At 38.8% G+C, this 20,461-nt stretch overlaps 1 protein-coding gene and 1 long non-coding RNA gene across 4 annotated transcripts in view; one reads left to right on the top strand and one right to left on the bottom strand.

Annotated features, from left to right (window-relative positions):
* Nucleotides 1-20,461, top strand: part of LOC138973367 (hemicentin-1-like) — a 486,299-nt gene that overhangs the window by 407,124 nt on the left and 58,714 nt on the right. The gene's annotated exons all lie outside the window — the stretch shown is intronic.
* On the bottom strand, nucleotides 13,318-18,303 carry LOC138972279 (uncharacterized). Its single transcript, XR_011457530.1, has 4 exons — nucleotides 18,147-18,303; nucleotides 16,692-17,012; nucleotides 15,579-15,872; nucleotides 13,318-13,501 (listed from the first exon to the last, which is right to left on the bottom strand). It is a non-coding gene; the product is annotated as an uncharacterized lncRNA (long non-coding RNA).

Below are 20,461 nucleotides of genomic sequence, written 5' to 3' on the forward strand. Positions count from 1 at the left end.
ATTCAGGTGCGGTCCTATGGAACTCACTTCCTATTTTTCTTAAGCATAAAACAAACACAGACAGCTTCAAAAAAAATTATATGTCGCACATAATGCAACTAAACATGTGCTGAATGGTTCAACAATTCATTTAAAATGTATGTGCATGTTAAACTAAATTATAATAATATGCAGATCTAAATTAAGATATGTTAAAAATTGACATATTTATTATTGGAAATTGTACTTAAAATGCAGTATGACAATTTTTTTTAAATTTTTTTAAAAATTTATATCTGTATATATATATAATGTATTATAAGTTTGATGTGATAGTTATTTGATTATATTGTTTTCTGTTCTTGTTGACCCTATATTAGGGCGAGGGCTGGATGTAAAAAAGCAATATTCTTGCTTATCTATTACCCTCGATAATAAAGATTTTGTCTTGTCTTGTCTTGTCTTGTCTCTCACACACTTTCTCTCTCTCTTTCAGTCTCTCTCTTAGTCTCTCAGTCTCTCTCAGTCTCTCCCTCCCCCTTTCCCTCCCCCTCTCCCTCCCCTGCAAGAGGTCGGTGAAGGGAGAAACTCGATGTAACCACTGAAGTAGCGCTGTGGGTTTCCCTGAACCCACCCCGTCGTTAGAGAAATAAACGGTAAAAACCCTCTTTCAAATGTATGGGTTCAGACAAACCCGCATCGTCGTTAGAGGAATAAACGGTAAAAACCCTCTTTCAAATGTATGGGTTCAGACAAACCCGCATCGTCGGGAGTGTGTAGTCAAAAGCGGCATCCGGCAAAGGTTAAAACAAACATAAATCAAATAAGATTTCCTTAGGAATGCAAAAGTGCGTACTACAGGATTTTAAAACTCGATCTGTACTTAATTTTTCAATTTTATATTTTTACTTCTAATCTTTACAATAGCTGTCATCTAGCATTTATTAAAAACAAGTTTTTGCATTGGTGACTAATGTCATGGAAAGTTATGTTGAGCTTTGGCCAGAAACCAAAAAAACAACAAAACCAGTCAGGTAGTACAAGCTGTTGTAGAATTTCACCATTGGCTTTTAAGAAACAAGAGAGAAAAAATACCATTCAGCACAGAAAGCAGCAAGACTGTCAAGTGGTCAAGTAAAGGGAGTGCCGTATATTCCCCGCACAGTCTTGGCCAGATCTGAGCCGAGTTGTTTATGGAATGTGCCTTTAGATCACCTATAGATGTCCAACAAACCTATGTACATACAAGTTCTTCTTAGACAGAACCGTTATTAATCATTGTGTACCATCTCGAAGCTGCCCCTCACCACCCCTACTTATTCTTCCTCCGCATCATATACGGTACACTAAGGCACAATTCCTCTAACTTTGTTTTTAACACAAATGGGGCCGGGGAGAATTCACCACGTTGTCACGATCAGCCTTCTACATTGTGCTGTTGTTGTGAATGTGTTTGTTGTAACTGTTGTTGTTGTTGTTGCTGATGTGTGTGTGTGTGTGTGTGTGTGTGTGTGTGTGTGTGTTTGTGTGTGTGTGTGTGGTTGTGTGTGCAGGAGAGAGAGAGAGAGAGAGAGAGAGAGAGAGAGAGAGAGAGAGAGAGAGAGAGAGAGAGGGCGTGTGTGTGCATGTCTGTCGGTCTGCTTGTTTGTGTAAGCAGTGCTTATACATATTTGTGCCTGGTCCCTAACCACGGAGTGTCCTTACTCCAAACATGTTTGTAGGATGCATGTCGATACTGTTGTTTAGAGGCAATTAACGAATGAACACTCATCCTAACTGTAGCCTTTACAATGAAGATAACACGTAACCGACAAGGAAGTTAAAAGCAATGTCACAGTATACCAGTCTACATTTTGTTACAGGCAAACCTTCGTAATGTTCAAAATTGGGGACACGAACAAGGAAGATAATTGTGAGCTATCATGTGCAACTGACGCTTATATCTATACGTTTTAGGATGTACTGTAGTATGTACACAGCCTGTAAGTGTAAAACACCCACACACACAATGTAGAATGGTCGTCAACAGATGAAGCCGGAAGTACAGCTCATTATTATATGCACAGAATGTAAATGTACAACAGCCTTAAATTGTTTTCAAACCTGTAGAAGGGCCGCTGGAGGTTTCTGCAGAGATAGGAACAAAACAAAATGTTGTCATATTATGATAATCCACGAACCATAATACGCTGTGATAGGGTGGAGTGGAAGGGGGGAAATAGGCCAGGAAGCATAAATGAGACGCCAAGACAGAGGTTGCGATAACGTGACTTTTAATTAACGTACACCAGAAAGCAGTGTCTGATGACACATGAAAAGAAAAGAAAACATAATATAAGTACATGGCATAACAAGTAAAACGCACCATTCATACCAATGCATCCTAACCATACATACATTCCACAATAAACCTATGAATGTATGACTGTATCATTTGTCAAAATAATCATGACAAATATAGACAAGTAACAATACAGCCAAAATCCTGCAGACACAGCATTCTCTGAAAGAGAATCCACAGTGAGTTAAACAACTCCACAACAGCTAATGTCAAGGGAAGTAACCAACATCTTCCCTTAGGCCTAAGCCTTGCATAGGAAAATGCTCTACATAAATTAACCAACTGCATGAACCGCAACTGCAAAATAATTGTTATTATTAAGTATGTTCATCGCCATGAAGACACATCTTCATCGAGTTGAATAATAACGACAAGAATAAGAAAGATAACTCAGGCATGGGGTAAGCGCAAGCTCCCATGCTTCAAAATGAAGCGTTAGACAACAGTCTATTACTTTACAGGGAAGCGCGACTAAATCATAACGCCTTAGATTAAAAGTCTGTTTTGCATCTATGCGACTGCACAAAATGTTAGGTTGTTTCAGTCGCAAAGTTCTTCTGTAGGCAAGCGCCTTTAAAGTGCAACATGAGAATTAATAGTCAAAATTGTGCAGCCTGTAGACAATATCTTCCTATTGTCTGAAATCTTAACTCAGAAGATCTCTATCATTCTCATGCCTGAATTCATCAAACTCATGATACGAGTTCATTACCCAAAATATATGTGTCAACCATAATTCCCGTTCATCAATTGTAAATAGGTAGCTTTACGGGCCAATGGCACTGAGGGCTTAACTTTGGGCTTTTAACCGACTACTACTCAGACTTAACTGATCTCCAGAAATAATATGTGATAAAATGGGGAAAAGATCGCAACGATACACATGGGTCTTCTCGACATAAAATATTGCGAGACAGGCTTTTTCTCAGCGAAAACAAACGTATGAGAACGAGTCTGCCTTACTTGATTCTTACGAGTCTTTAATTCACAAGACTCTAAAACAACTTTAGAACAACTGGTCATCAAATATTAGAAGTTATTAACGCTCAATTTCAGCGTTAAAATGTACATATATACAAACATCATAGCATCAAATGAAACATAAGAATAGAGCATAAGGAAAGAATACAGCATAAGGAATGAATAAAGCATTTAGTTACTTACAGATTCTCCTCAGTGAGCACACTTGAAACAGTAAACACAAGAGCACAGGTATCGGAATTCAGTTACAACCACACGTCGACCGATTACAACTTCGCGACAAATTTGGTCAGCACTGCGACCGTTCACGTCAACCGACACAATCGGAGCAACTCACAGCTCGCAGTGTCACAAATCGCGTTCTTTCCTAAAACCTCCAAGCCACCTGGCATCTTCTATGATGTACCCTGTCAAAAGAAATGACACCCACTTGACAAACGCCGAGTCCAACGATACCCAGACAGGCTGGCGGCACATTACATAACGACCACCTAAATCTGAGATAAGAGGTTAGAAAGGAATCCGGTCAAGAGTCTACCCTACGATAGTAAACACACAATAATCCTAGCGGGAGACACAACTTGGGTCAGGGGAAGATAATAGACAGGGGAGGCAACTGGGTCGGGCAGGAGATAATTACACAAAAAGACTGGGTATGCCACTTGGCTACACATTATATACTATGAGAATAAGTGTACGTAAATGATGGTGTCAAGAGAAAATTAACGTATAATTATTATGTATTCGACGGAGGCGTTGGGTGATGAGGGGTTTGCATAAGATTGGTTAACAGTAAGAGTGAGTAAAACATAAGAGTGAATATTATAACAGTAATTCAGGTATGGCAGTTCAAGAGTGTATACCTATCAATCAAAATCGTCACATTTCTTGATAAGGACTTAATAAGGTATGGAGAAGATAATGTTTCTAAAACACTATTTAGAGAAGACCATCGTTCGAATGTTAGCAATAGATACACTCCAAACAAACATTTATGAAAAAGCAATTTGTTACCATAAATACAAACATTACGCATTCTAAGATAGTTTGGCGTACAAGTGTAATTGCGAATTAAGTGCTTGCTAAGAGCAACAGTTCACAAGTTTGGAACTAATTCAAAAGGTGTCATGCCAACTACGAGCAAGGGAAAAAACACACATATGAAATCGGTTAAAAAATACAAACAAGGCAAAACATTCATGAATTCAGTCTTTGCAGGAGTTCGTAAAACGCAAGTGAAAACTGACCAACACATCTTTCACATACAAAATATAAACCAAAATGACTTAATGACTAAAAGGACTCGTTTCTCATGATCAGTGTGTTCAAAATATTTCCCTCTTTCGCCAACCTCTTTCTGGGGCACTTTTGGTTTGAGTTTCAGTCGGAAACATGTAGTGATTGTGTCTCCCTAACAAACATCTAGTGTGTTTCTTGCTTTTCTGCTTTCATTTGTAACAGCAAGAATGGAATGTGTTCTAAACCTTTGTGTCGCGGTACGATCAGTTCATGGTCAAGAGACATTACAGTGTTCTAGATACAATACAATACAATAATCTTTATTCATCTCTAAAAGAGAAATTACAAGCTTGACTGTGTGTCTGTAAAATCAATCAATTAATCAATCAATCAACCATGCATGTAGCAACATTCACATCGCATATTCACATCATATCGTTACACGCAAACATTGTACCCACACACTTACTAAAATAAGCCTACAAATAGAAGCAATGCATTGCCTGTTTAAAAATTATATCACATTATCACCTTATCACACTTTAACCACATTATCTTCTCACATTTGTATCCTATAAGTCAATATAACTAACAACAGAGAAAAACAACTGATAAAAGGATGTAAAGATTATGCCGTTGTCAGAGCGACAGCACCAGCACCTAGCGCCCCGCCTGAGAGTTGAAGATGTGAATTGCAGATGGAATGAATGAGTTTCTGTAGCGTGTGGTTCTTGTGTATGGCTGTCTAAATCTTAAGCTTCTGTCTATCCGTCTGCTGTCAAGTTCAGGTCTGAGTGGGTGCGTGTCATCGGTCAAAATCTTCTGTAGCCTGTCAGTCAGTCGTCGTTCCTGCGTTGATGCAAAAGTGTCCTGCTTCCTCCCAACTACCCCACCTGCTTTCTTAATAAACTTCTCTAATCTATCCCTGTCCTGCTTGCTGATGCTGCCACTCCAACACACGGATCCAAAGTACAGCACACTATTGCAGGTTGAAGTATAAAACATCTGGAGAATCTCTTGTCTAACATTAAAAGATCTGAGTTTTCTCAAAAAGTACAGGCGGGAGTGGAGCTTCTTCACAATAGCATCAATATTGGGCTTCCATGTCAACTTATTATCTATGATTATTCCCAAATACTTATACTGCTCTACTTGATCAAACGTGTTGCAAAGACCTGTACGCGTACGTGTAAATATTGCGTCACCCGTGACTAACTTTTTTCTCCAATGCATACGCATGGGTGCAACCTGGATAATTCCAAAAACCGGCAAAAGTTGGGGTCCAAGCTTTTTTAGTATTTAAAATGCCAAAAAACCCCTCTCCTGGAACAAAAACATCGGCAGCCGATGAAAGCAAAAACCGGCTGCCGGCGTGTAGCCGGCAGAGTTGCACCCATGCATACGTTGTTTTGGTACCACTAAGACTGCAGACTGCAAACGCGTGACGTGAAAACAAGATTTGATGACGTTACCCGTACACGTTCCCGTACACGTCCTCAAAAGTGCCACATCTAGATCTTGCTAGTATCTGTTACTGGTATTTTCGGACAAAATAAGACATTTTATACAGATCGAGCCAGTCGCAGTCTGGGAGAAGGTCAAGAAAACCCAATTTGCTGGGTAGCTGGATCAATATTAGGAGATCTGCCTTTCTTTCTCAGCAATGATGGGTTTATTTGAGTTGAACGAAATGGATAATTATGTTCTGTTCCCCAGGCTACCAAAGATAACAAGTTGAAACAATGTAAAATGTATGCCAGATTTTTTAACCGTTTCGATTATTCTAAGTGAATAATAAAAATAATTAAAAAAAACATTACGTTTGAGAGCGGGCGAGGCTAAGAACCTTTGATGTGATGTCCACATTTTGCTCAAATCATATGAACCCAGTTATGAGCAGAAACAAGCAACATATCTTCAAATGCACCAGTCGTATTCTCAGCCCTTGGTCTTCGGTCATTGACGCAACTTTTGTTTTAATCTGACGCATTGTTATGACCCTTGGTCAATAGACCGTCCTATGTTTTGTTCATGTAAGAGGTCTTCTGACAAAACAATGTGGGTTTTTTAGCCAGGACATTTCGGCCTACACATATGTTCCTCTGAGTCTGCGAACAAAACTAATTCACATGCGTTTATTACATGGGTTTGTCACGGAAACCCTGCTGTCTAACATTTGGTCTGACAATTTTTCTTGTTTGTTGTCGTTTTTGTTGTTTTTGTTTGTTGTTGTTACGTTTTGCTTTCCCATTGCAAAACACGGTTCAAATTAAAATTCGACAAGCCGCAAAACTGGTTGTTATGGCATTGCATATATCACACAAGGATATCCCCTTACTCAGCGTAAACTTGAAGCCCATGCAGAGGTTATCAAATTTCTTGGGAAAATCGGGTACAGGTTTTCTGAGGTAAAAAGGGTGTTTGGTCTTGTGGATTCCGTAGTATTGGTATGCACAAAATGTGCTATATGAAATGTATTTCCTGTCGTCAACCAGTTGCAAAGTGGTGTAATGACTATTTTAACATAAACATGTCAACTAAGAGGATGTTGCTTGCTTTTTCTTCTCTTTAACTAAAAAAGTTTGATCTGAAGTATTGTAGTTATTTTATTGGAGACATTTTGAAGATGGCATCTAAGTAGTGACAAAATGACGTCGGTTGTAATTCGCGTTAAAAATACAATCTTCATTTGCATACGTTTATTCTTTAAATGTATGCTTTATATCTGTTTGCATAAATGATGTGTTCAGCGACTCTTGGTTTGAATGCATGTTCAACAAGCATACATTTCTGCCAGAGCACACACACACACACTCACACACACACACACACACATACACACACACACACTCATACACACACACACACACACACACACACACACACACACACACACACACACACACACACACACACACACACACACACACACACACACACACACACACAGGGGATGACAAAAACTGTACGTAACGTAATACTTTACTTACGCAGCATAACATCCAGTGTGAAGATGACAAAGGCCACGTTGGGGATGCTGGCTTTTCCTTTGAACCCGTTCTCCACGCTAAGCTGCCAGGTCCCACTGTCCTGCTCGCTCACATTGCTGATCACCACAGTCAGGTTCAAACGGGGAAGTGCCCCGCTGACGATTATGTCGCTAAGACACATACAATGAAGTAACCTAAATTTACTCTGATGAACTGTTTTGCTGAATATCTACGTTTGTCATCATTTTCACGAGTTTTCATTCACAAGCACCTGGCAAATAAATCTCATGTTCCCCAGGCAATAAATCCCCGGTTACCATAGTTGCAGGAAGCAGGTTATACATGGATAATCAAAAGCAAACCCAATAGAAACGCTCGGGGATTCTTCGGCTCTTTTCATTGGTGTTTCCCCAGACCTAAACAGACGACACGACACTGCTTTGCAAAGTTCCAAAAACAAACTGGCAAACTGGCAAAAGTAAACAAAAAACAAAACTACTTCATGAAAGGTCATACATTCATCAAAAACAAATGAAACCTAGCGATATGTTTTGTCTTCTTACAGAGTCATGGAGTGCGTGTATCTGTGTTTCGATACACAGACGTTCGGAGAAACACGAACGTCAAGTTCAAGTAAAACGACCCCTGACACACACATTTTGACCCGTGCACAAGACGTTGTATCGATAAACGAAGCACAAATAAGAAACAATAATAAAAGCAAAGAAAATAGCAACAAGATATGCAAACATCTAACAAAGCCGAGCAAGCAGAATGACAGGTCTAATGAAAAACAAAGAGGTACTGAGTCGGAAACAAGATCGCGATTCTTTCCTTCGCTGCACGACGCAAATCTTCTGTGACCTTTGACCAAACGTAGCTTCCACATTCGATCACTCAGCTTAATATTTACAACAGAAAGCCGAGGGGTGGAATACCGAGATGAACCTACAGAACTGTGCATCCTCAAACCTGACATATTCATCCCAACATTTAATGAACTCAAAAACACAGAAAGTTGCTTTCACACGCCAGCTCATTCTGATAATCCTCGCTCCACGGCTATCGTTGATTGCCAGTGGTTATCAAACCGGGACTCGTGTGGTTATCAGCACGGAACCCGTGTTTCAAAGCATGGCTCCCTGGGTTGATTGTGCACTTATTTTCTCACTACCAAAATGATGACAAAAACGATGTTTGGTGGTTTGTTGACAGACCAGCTTTTTTGTCGGTCCTCGGGGGGCATATCGACTTTTGTTTCATATTTATTGACCGCAGCCTTCGGCCTTGGTCAATAAATATGAAACAAAAGACGATATGCTCCCCCTCGGACCGACAAAAAAGCTGGTCTGTCAACAACCCATCAAACATCTTATAATATCTAATTAAACATGTACACCTCCCGGGAAGCCATAAGGATTTTTGTTGTTGCGAATTTGACGTTAGAGTTGTCCAGGTGACATTCCCTGTAATGTACGTAACCTAGCCGCACATGAACTGAGTTACTTAGAAATGGTTACTGGAATAAATGTGAACGATAGAACCGACCAGGCTCTTCAGCGTAGAATTCCCGATTCTTTTTATAGTCACCGTTTTCAATGCTCGTGGACAGCACTAGGATTTTGGGGAAGTTATTAATGGAATCCCATAAATGCCATCAATGTCCACTGTTGTCAGGGGCGATTTAAGTATCGCAATAATCCTGATGTAATTAAGTTTCAACTTTTGTTTTCCACAACAAAGAAAAAAGTATTGTTAAAGGCTTACTAACTCGCTCCCGTGTTTACGATGTGTAGTTTGCCCACAATCGATGTCAAATGCATCATAAGGCCATATAATGACGATATGTCGCAATGCGCGGACCATATACATGCATTACAGCTTGTTCTAGCCTCTGAAAAAGTGAGGATGTCAACAAAGACGCGGAGTTATTTCCCTTGCGTCAACGTTACCTCTGTTGGCAAATCTATAAATAGGACGATCTAGATCAAAATAAAAATTCAAATATCTCAACATTTAAGGGGTCCTAGACCACAATATCTTGCAGGGAACTTAATTTAGCATGTCTCCAGCTGTGGGTAAAGCAATTAGCGTGAATAGTCATCAGCTTTCTATGCCTTTAAGTTTAATTCACTTCATAAAAGGTATTTTACAAGAATTTTAAATTGGTTTTGATAAGTAAATATGATATGGGCAGTTAATTGTTTTTTTTTGTATCCCGCAATGTTATAATTGAATTTAGCCATAATCCATGAATTTCGATTGTTGAGACATGAAATCCATATTCAATTTTTGTTTTGTTTTAACGGAATGAGTTTACATATGTATTAGTGAAACAACCTCCATTTCTTTCTTGTTCTTGTATTTTAATTTTTCAAGTACCCCCATGGGGTTTCTTGAATAAAATGTGCCTTGCCTTGATAACATAAGACGAAGCAAACGTAAACACAGCGTACAAGGACAATATCGGTCTGTCGAGACTACCTTATCACAGTGCTTAAGTTTATAATAAATGAAAATTCACGACTATTATCAACAACACAGAACGGGAGGTAAGTCACTCCTAGTGTGCGTTCCCGTTTTTGGTCGCCATTTTTGCTAGCATTTTCACAGTAAATCTTAACATTTCCATATCCATTGAATGATTGTGGTATTTTCTTTGATTGTGGTGATTCTCCTATCTCTCTGGCATGTACTGGGTGCTTTGTGACTGGCAGTTTCTCCCCTAGACTGTATTGAAAAATGCGTCCGTGTGAGCTGCCCCCACTTGTCACCAGTAGCAAAGAACAACTCATCCATGATGTAACTATTGCACTCTTATAACACATAAAATATTGGATAAATAAGGGTGCACGAAATACATCATAGCTGGCTCTACTTTCTGTCGTCCTTGACATTCCAAAATGCACATGTACAATCGGAAAACTAAAGCTTGATGTTTCCGTCACACTTTGTTTTTTGATCTTCATGGGATATAGAGGTTACAACACTCGTGATTTTTTATATGGCTTGTATTTCAGTCAAGATCCAGCGGGAATATCAAAGGGACTCACTCGCCAGATATATATATCAATACAATTCCAACGAGGCTGAATTGCACTGGCGCATGTGTAGAAACTGTTATTATTTCCACTTACTGAGCAGATCAACGCCTTTAGAACACGCATCATTTTGATTGAGAATCAGCAGTAAAACAGTTATTTTTGATTTGGTCCAAAAGATTGATAACCCCTTTAGGTAGAATAGCAGTTTTGAAATCCTTAATATTGTCCAAGCTTGTATATTTGTGGATGTTGTTGCCAAACCCTCCAGACAAGTTTGTAAATGATTTACAGACTAGGATTTTTGACTTTGTAGGGAATCGAAAACGTGATCGGATAAGTAGAAATGTTGTAGTTAAAAGTGTTAAAGATGGTGGCCTTGATGTTCCTCACGTTAAGACTTGGATAAAAAAAAGTTGAGGTTTACGGTCTACAAATGGAAAGTTATAACAACTGTTTTATATCCTGATCTGGACAATATTGATGTGTGTAGGCCTAGCCAGTATAGTGGCAAACATAGAGAATACTACATGGCTTGCTGTGTTGTACCAGATTTACACGAGTTGTTTTTTTAAAATATTGAACTACGAGCGAAAGCGAGCTGTTCACTATTTGAAAAAGCAACGAGTGTAAATCTGGTACGACACAGCAAGCCATGTAGTATTCTGTTTATCCTACATACTGTACTTACGTGTATTTTACTGAAAATGTCTTGCAGACGAGGCAGCTAAACTTGAAGACGCTTGTTTTGGAACCTCGATCTCTTCTAAAGCCTCGTGCAATCTATTATGTCAAAGCAAAGAAACGTCACTCTGAAAGTGTGGCGTGACGTGTTAGTTCTAAAGATTCATCGAGGGTAATTAGCGAGCGCAATTTGTGTTTCTATAATGACGTTTGTCTCGGTGACTTTGGCATCATAAGCAGTGGAAAAATAGGTCCCTGCCAGACTTGCTTGACATGACCTCATTTACATGATATACACACGTGTGATTTGAACGATTATTATCTCACGGGTGTCTCTCTCACGTATGTAGGATAAAACATTGTAATAGTTTTTGGAAGGATGCGTTTAATGTTTACTTTATGAACAGTTTCGATATAAAATAGATTTAGAAACTTCCAAAGAAATATTCGCAGAAACACTTTTTTTAAATAATAATATAAAGATTGGGAAAAAGACTCGTTTTTTTCAGAATTGGTTTGAATTTATACATATAATAACATTTATTTCATTGGTCAGTTGGTTAATGACGATGGAAGTTTTTATACCTATAACGAGTTTTGTGAAAAGTATCAAATCAGAACAAATTTATTGAGTTATTTAGGATGCGTGGGAGCAATCAAAATTTTTTATAAAAACGTGTGATATTGTTTTAGAGAAAAATAGTATGATTGATAGTATTAAATCAGTGTCAGTCATTCACTCCCAAATAAAAGGAGCAAAATTGTATTATGAAAAATTATTACAGGATGGAAAGCGTCCAAATTGTTGTACAAAATGGGAAGGTAAATCAGAAGGCGATATTGATTGGAAATTATGTTTTAAATATGTAACGACAATTTCTGAAGTGAAACTTAAATGGTTTCAAATCCGAATATTACATAGGATTTTGGCAACAAATGTAATATTAAAACAAATGGTAGTAGTTGAAGGCGTGATGTGCGATTTATGCCGAGACGAGAGGAATAGTATTCAACATTGTTTGTGGTCGTGTCAATATATAGTCATTTTGGAATGATTTGTTATATGTTAAAAATGAATGTCACAATGTTGAGAACATTTTTTTTAATGAAAAGTTTATTTTTTTTGGTATTGATCAATATTTCAAAAGTAGTACAGTTTTTGATTTTATAATATGAAATGCCAATTTTTGTATTTATAAGTGTAAGTATGCAAAAGCTGTTCCTACAATGGCTGCATTTAAAAGAGATATGGGAAAAAAGGTATTTGGTAGAAGAATATTTAAGTAAAGTTAATTTTACATACAATAAACATATTTGGAGTGATACCCATTAAACCTCTGATATTGTCAAATGATTGATTGTTTTTCTGATTGAGTTTGTAAGGATAAAATTTGGTTTTGGAGTTAATATAAGGTTAAAGATGTTTTTTTTATTTTAGACTTGGACATAAACATTGTTTGTTTATTTTGCAGCAGCTTAACAGAGAACAGGACTCGGTGGTTATGAGTAGTTTGACAAAATAATCAAATAGAAAGATAGGAAAGGAGACGAAGAGCTTGTTTACATAATTTAGAAATGTATTGAATATGGGCTGTGTGATTGTATGCTTTACTGTGCTTTCCCGTTGTTTTGGTTCTTGTATTTTTGAAGATGCATATAAGTTTGTATGTCTGATGTTATTTGATGTTGCTGTCTGATGTTGTTGTCGTGTACCAAAAAGAATTAAAAACATGTAAAAAAGAAAAACAATATTTTTTAATTATTTGACTGAAAATCAAACAGTCAAAGTTACCCAAACAAACTTACGCGAAAAAGTGAGACCATTCCTCTGGTATTTACCGACATCATTGTTATCCTAAATTCACTGAGCTCTAAGGAATGTATAGTGTGAAAATGAAAACAATCTCTATGATCAGTGATCATTTTCTTCATTGGGTGTATAAATCTGTTAGCGAACTGTGATGTTTCAAAAGAGTCAATACAAATTTCCAACTGAAGCTACTTATTGTGATACTGAATGGCTGCTGATTTGCACAGAAAGCCGATTAGTGAATCCTGATCACCATGTATCTCCACGTACCTTCCGTTGTTTGTGCAATTTTTGGGCTCCTCTTCTTGAGGGCCTTTCAGCATACACCTTGTGATGTTCTTGTATGATAGAATGCTGAACTGAAACTTTGCATCCGATCCTTGAGACGGGTTGGAAGTTCCCTGTTCAACATCGGAGTGAAGGAACTGTGGCGGGCCTGTAAATACGATATCATTGAAAAGCTACTCGGCAATTAAAGAATGTCTATTTCTTTAACCGTTTTATGAAACACTTCTGGTGGCTATTTCGAACCGCCTCTTTCTCACATGTGATTCTTGTTTTCTTTTTTTGTCCCGTGTTACCTACGTAACAAATATTAACATTCACACAAATGGGATGTCATTGGTTACCTGTATTCCTGTGTAAACCATAATGTAAACAGTCATAGCTCCACAAGACTGCTTTCTGTGCAGAGTTACTTTTGCTGAATGCATTTTGTCCATTTTTCAAATCAACTATCCAAACATTATTCCCACTTTTCACAGAAAGCAGCCATGATGTTTGTTTTAGCATGTGCCAATGCTCTTTTGTATCCTTGGCGGATTATGACATTATTCAGTTATTCTGCAGAAAAACCAAAATGCTGAAGAAAAACTGTCTTTTCTGCAGCATTTCTGCATAATGTCATCTTTCGCGAGAGCAGCGTTTTTTTCTGCAGCAAAACATTTTACTGCAGTAAAATTGAAATCAAGAATGCTGCAGTAAAACGGTGATGTTGTTTTACTGCAGAAAAACTGTTTACACTTTTTCTTCAGCATTTTGGCATTATTCAGTTATTCTGCAGAAAAACAGAAATGCTGGAGAAAAACTGTCTTTTCTGCAGCATTTCTGCATAATGTCATCTTTCGCCGAAGCAACGGGTTTTTCTGGAGCAAAAGATTTTACTGCAGTAAAATTGAAATCAAGAATGCTGCAGTAAAACGGTGCTGTTGTTTTACTGCAGAAAACCTGTTTACACTTTTTCTGCAGAATTTTGTACTGGCTCATTATAATGTTGGAGCACGCGAGCCCCCCTCTGTCGAGAGATGGACTCATCCAGAATTACCAATAGTTACAAACTATTATACTATCCCAGGGGGCGACGAATACAAACGCTACTTTACAAGGTCGTTCGTTTTTCTCCAGAAAAACTGTGACAGACTATTCTGCAGTAAAACAACATCACCGTTTTACTGCAGCATTCTTGATTTCAATTTTACTGCAGAAAAAAACCCGTTGCTCTCGCGAAAGATGACATTATGCAGAAATGCTGCAAAAAAGACAGTTTTTCTCCAGCATTTCGGTTTTTCTCCACAATAACTGAATAAATTAATGTCATAATCCGCCAAGAGCCAGTACAAAATGCTGCAGAAAAAATAAAAACAGGTTTTCTGCAGTAAAACAACAGCACCGTTTTACTGCAGCATTCTTGATTTCATATTTACTGCAGTAAAAATTTTTGCTGCAGAAAAACCCGTTGCTTCGGCGAAAGATGACATTATGCAGAAATGCTGCAGAAAAGACAGTTTTTCTCCAGCATTTCTGTTTTTCTGTAGAATAACTGAATAATGCCAAAATGCTAAAGAAAAAGTTTTTCTCCAGTAAAACAACATCACCGTTTTACTGCAGCATTCTTGATTTAAATTTTACTGTTTTACTGCAGAAAAAAAACGTTGCTCTCACGAAAGATGACATTATGCAGAAATGCTGGAGAAAAGAATGGTTTTTCTCCAGCATTTCTGTTTTTCTGCAGAATTACTGAATAAAGTCATCATCCGCCAAGGATACTTTTGTTCTGTCAAAGCCTGGACATAATTATGTATGGTGATTTAAATTATGTCACTCCCATTGTTATTTTCGAAAAATGTTCCTTATTTATACTGTTTTGTGCTGTCCTTGTATCGGTGGGTAAAGTATTCTTTTTTTCTTTTTTTTAACTTTGTTCATCTCACTACAGCCACTTTGTTGTTTAGGTTCCTTATTTAGTGAGGCACTGTAAGGGGGCCTGTGCTTATCGTGCGTGTATGTGTGTGCGTGTATGTGTGTGTGTGTGTGTGTGTGTGTGTGTGTGTGTGTGTGTGTGTGGTTGTCTGTGTGTGTAGTTATCTGTGTGTATCTGTGTGTGTGTGTGTGTGGTTGTCTGTGTGTGTAGTTGTCTGTGTGTGTGTGTGTGTGTGTGTGTGTGTGTGTGTGTGTGTGTGTGTGTGTGTGTGTGTTTGAAATTTGACGACAAATGCTTGTAGTGGCATACTTACACTCAATCCATAAACTGATCGTTTTTTGTTCATTCGTGCCTTGTACTACACAACTGTACTGCCCGGAGTCATCACAAGAGGTACTGCTGATGATGTTTTTAACAAAAGATCCATTTGTGTTCTCTCCAGGTTCCCCGTACGCTATGATTGTCCCGTTCTGGTCGTTACGCAGCAAGATGTTACTTTTTGGATTGCCATTGTCCCAATGACATTTCACTTGAATGTTGTGGTTTTCAGTTATAGTACGTGTGTTCCCTTCGTGCATTATATTGAAGTCTGTTATATTTGTAGGATCTGAAAAAGACGTTGTGTGTTTACTAAACAATGAATTGTAATGAACAAATGTAAGCGGTCTCTGTCTCTGTTGGTATGTATGTCTCTTTCCGTCCGGTTGTCTGTCTGTCTATGTCCCGCTGTCTCTCTGTTTGTCTGTCTATGTGTGTGTCTCTCTCTGCCTCAATCTGAGTCTCCCTCTCTCTGTCTCCCTCTGTATCTCTGTTTCTGTCTCTCTCTCTTTTCCCTCTCTCTCTCGCTCTCTCTCCCTTTATCTCTCTCTCTCTCTGTCTCTCACTTTCTCTCTCTCTCTCTCTCTCTCTCTCTCTCTCTCTCTCTCTCTCTCTCTCTCTCTCTCTCTCTCTCTCTTCCCTCTCTCAAGGTGTACTGTAATGAACAAACGTATACGCCCTATGTCTGTCTGGCTGTCTCTGTCGGTATGGATGTCCCTATCTGTCCGATTGTCTGTCAGTCTTTTCCCTTCTGCATCTCCATCTCTCCGACTGCCATTCACTCCCTCCCTCCCTCCCTCCCTCCCTCCCTCCCCCCCTCTCTCTCTCTCTCTCTCTCTCTCTCTCTCTCTCTCTCTCTCTCTCTCTCTCTGAACTGTTTGCTAGCTTGCTTAACAACGGTCAAATGCTCTCCTTTGGCTAGTTGTTTTATCTTGTGTTTGTATGACGTGTGTTTGTTTGATTTTGTGTGTGCGACTGTTTGTTTGTTTGATTGATTGTTTGTTTAATGTTGTTTCAATGCAGCAGTAAGAACTGATAGAAGTAAATGACGTTCATTCGTAACAATTGGGGTTTCAATTTTCTAATGTGAAAAAAACCCAGTACTCACAGGTTACGTCAATCGGCAAAACTGTGTTGTTCTTGAACAATGTAATCCGCCACTGCCAAAAACGCGTGAACACGTCGGCGAACCTACAAGAAAACTCTGCGTCGAATGAGTCACACTCACATGTGTTTTCACTCAACTTGTCTTCTCTTAATACGCATAATGAACCCCAGCGTGTGTTTCGTTCGTTCTTTTGTATGGTAATTGTGTCTGGCTGTGAGTTGTTCCCACATTTGTTGACGACCATGAACGTCAGGGTTGCATTGGTAAATTCCTCCACGGAAAGATTCCCACTCGAAAATGTCGGTGTTGCAAAGTAGGCACCTGCACGTGTTAAAGCCAGAATCAGTTGTAATCGTTGTTGTTTTTGACATTGTTTACATAATGGATGCAATATTGTGCAGTTATGTCGCACTGTGCAGACCACCTTTGCCCTGCAGACTGCATTGTAATAGGACACTGTTGTCGAATGATAAAACATTGATATTACGACATCATAATTATACCATAGAACACTAACAATATATTCGATGGCTAAATAAATGTTGAGGGTTATAATGAAACATGTGCATAATCAGTTTGTCCAAGCTTCACACGTTTTCTGCTATCTTGTTAATAGGAGAAACCCCGAAATAAAAACAAGTAAAGGAGGAGAAAAGATGTCACAAAAGCATTCCAGACACAAATGTTTGGTCAATTGCTAAGCTTTCTCGAGGTTTCTCAGCTTTCATTTTATACAAACCCGAAAATATCAGTGCATGTTTAAGGCTGGAGTATAGCGATGAAATAATATAGTAGAATTCATGCAAGGATCTACACCCAGTTGGCGTTTCCTCAATCAAAAATATATCGAAAGCATTGCTAAAGAACAGACAGAAACCGGGTATTTGAGGTCGATATTCGTATTTGTGTTTTCTTCTCAATTTCACGTTTTCAAATTATTCAGTGGTGATTCGTTTGCAAAAGTATAATACCCCATGCTCAAGTTGATTACAGTATCTTTAAAGAAAGATCTTCATTTCTCTGCCCAACAATCCCTTTTCTTCGGCGTAGATTCGAAGCACGCTTTCTGTCACAAAGGGTAGGGAGTCGGGGTCGTAGAAGAATTGTATAAGAAAAAACAGTTTAAACTGCTGTGGTTGAAATAATTCGTAGCCTCGGCCGGATGTGATTTTTTTCTTGGAATGTTTTATTATTTTCATGTTTGTGTTTCATGCTTGCAATTTACTTTGATCATTTGGCACACAGTTGTTGTGTTTTGTAAAAAATAATTGTACCAACAACATAATTCTTGTTGTGTTTAATATTGTTCATCTATCACTCTTCTTCAGATGTGATCATTTGATTGTTGATATCCACAAAATATTCTAATATATTTAAACTGTTTATCTCTATAGCGTAGTTGACATGCGTAATACTCCCAAGAGGGTTATTCTCCTGTGTAATACATGTACTCACAATCATCTGCCGAACCAAACGCAAACGCAATCCAAAGGACCACACAACTTGCGAAAAGCACAGACTTCATTGAGCAAGACAACCAGCAATACGATATAAACTTGCCGCTCACACAAACTCAACTTCTTTCACTGATTTGGATGTTTCCCATTTGACTGACGTAGCTATACAAGTCCTTCTATACTTTACAAAACTCAATCGGGAAGTTGTTTGCGCTTCACATTCATTCACTGCATGCTGGCTTGTCAAACACCACCAACCCTTCCACCAGGAGAAAATCGCCTGTCGTGTTTTTAGGTTGTGGTCCCTCTCATCGTTTGAAGTCCTAGGATGTACGCTGGTTTGGTACACAACCCACTCTTGTTTCGAAATGCATGTATAACACGTGTTAGTACGCGTTATGGGCATTTTCCTCACGAATAAGAAACGAATACATTATTCACTCTCACAGCTTGAGTTGACCTCTTTCTCTTATCAATAGGTTATGGTGAATCAGGCAGGAAAAAGTTACCGCAGAGATGTTGCTACACATTTTCGTGAATCGGATAAATGCCTTGATAAATGCCTTGACATTGACATTTTAGCGGCTTTATAAATTTCAATAGGACATTTTACGTGACCGACATTGTGGTCCTACACACAATCGTCTATTAACAACTGTTCTCTCTCTCTCTCTCTCTCTCTCTCTCTCTCTCTCTCTCTCTCTCTCTCTCTCTCTCTCTCTCTCTCTCTCTCTCTCTCTCTCTCTCTCTCTCTCTCTCTCTCTCGTTCTTTTCTTTTTTTACATTTAGTCAAGTTTTGTCTAAATGTTTTAACATAGAGGAGGAATCGAGACGAGGGTCGTGGTGTATGTGTGTGTGTGTGTGTGTGTGTGTCTGTGTGTGTCTGTGTGTGTCTGTGTGTGTCTGTGCGTGTGTGTGTGTAGAGCGATTCAGAGTAAACTACTGGACCGATCTTTATGAAATTTTACATGAGAGTTCCTGGGTATGATATCCCCAGACTTTTTTTCATTTTTTCGATAAATATCTTTGATGACGTCATATCCGGCTTTTTGTAAAAGTTGAGGCGGCACTGTCACACCTTCATTTTTCAATCAAATTGATTGAAATTTTGGCCAAGCAATCTTCGACGAAGGCCAGACTTCGGTATTGCATTTCAGCATGGAGGCTTAAAAAGTAATTGATGACTTTGGTCATTAAAAATCTGAAAATTGTAATTAAAATTATTTTTGTATAAAACGATCCAAAATTACTTTTATTTTATTCTTTATCATGATCTGATTCAAAAAACATATAGATATGTTATATTCGGATTAAAAACAAGCTCTGAAAATTTAGCTGGTGGCAGCTGGTCGACCATGAGTTATGCTTGACTCACTGAAGTGGAGCTTAATTCTGCCACAACGCTTGAAAGTTTTGACAGAGCTATATTCGATCACCGTCTATTCCAGAAAACTACATTTTTCACGCTTGTTGTGTAACGTCAAGATTGTGCGCCATGTTGGTTTTGGTCCGCCATCTTGTTTCGGCCGCCATTTTGTTCCGGTTCCTTCTAGTTCTGGCATCCATCTTTGATGTTTATGTTTTTAGGACAGTGTTAGGTTTAGTTTGAAGTTTCAAATTCTAAGGTTAGTTTTTTCTTTTATCAGTTTCCACCGCTCCGCTCTCTGCGCTCCGCGCTCTACCGCTCCGCGCTCTCACTCCGCCCAAGCCAGTGATGTCTACTCTACGCCCTAGCATCATTCCAATTTCCAAACTTAGATTAGCTTTTTTCCGCCACACTCCTATACAAAACCATTGACTCTCCATAGGCTTGCTTAGCCCTTTATATAATAACTAGAATGAATACCCGCTTCGCCGGGTAGCCGGCTTCGCCGGGAAGAAGTACTTAAAGCCGTACGCCGGCTTCGCCGGGTCCGAACAATGGACCCGCCAAGCTTAGGTCCCTCCCAGATTCGTGGAATGGGAACAGCACGAAAATGATTCAGTGGCCATAATGCCATTCCTGACCATATCGAGACCCATCCTTGTCGACGAATGTAACCGTGTTAATCACCTTTGGAGGCGAACTCCACTCAAACAGGACTGTGCAAGTTATGGCTTCTAAAAGGAAGGCCAGTACATAAATTTACACAAAAGCCGCCAGACCACATCACAAACAATGCACAGGTGTTGCTCACATAGAGACACACACACACACACACACACACACACACACACACACACACACGCACACACACACACAAAAACACAGAGAAGCCGTATCTATAGAGAGATAGATGACAGTGTATTTTTCGCGTGGCTATAAATTGATTC

Source organism: Littorina saxatilis, linkage group LG8, assembly GCF_037325665.1.
Source record: "Littorina saxatilis isolate snail1 linkage group LG8, US_GU_Lsax_2.0, whole genome shotgun sequence".
Lineage (NCBI taxonomy): Eukaryota > Metazoa > Mollusca > Gastropoda > Littorinimorpha > Littorinidae > Littorina > Littorina saxatilis.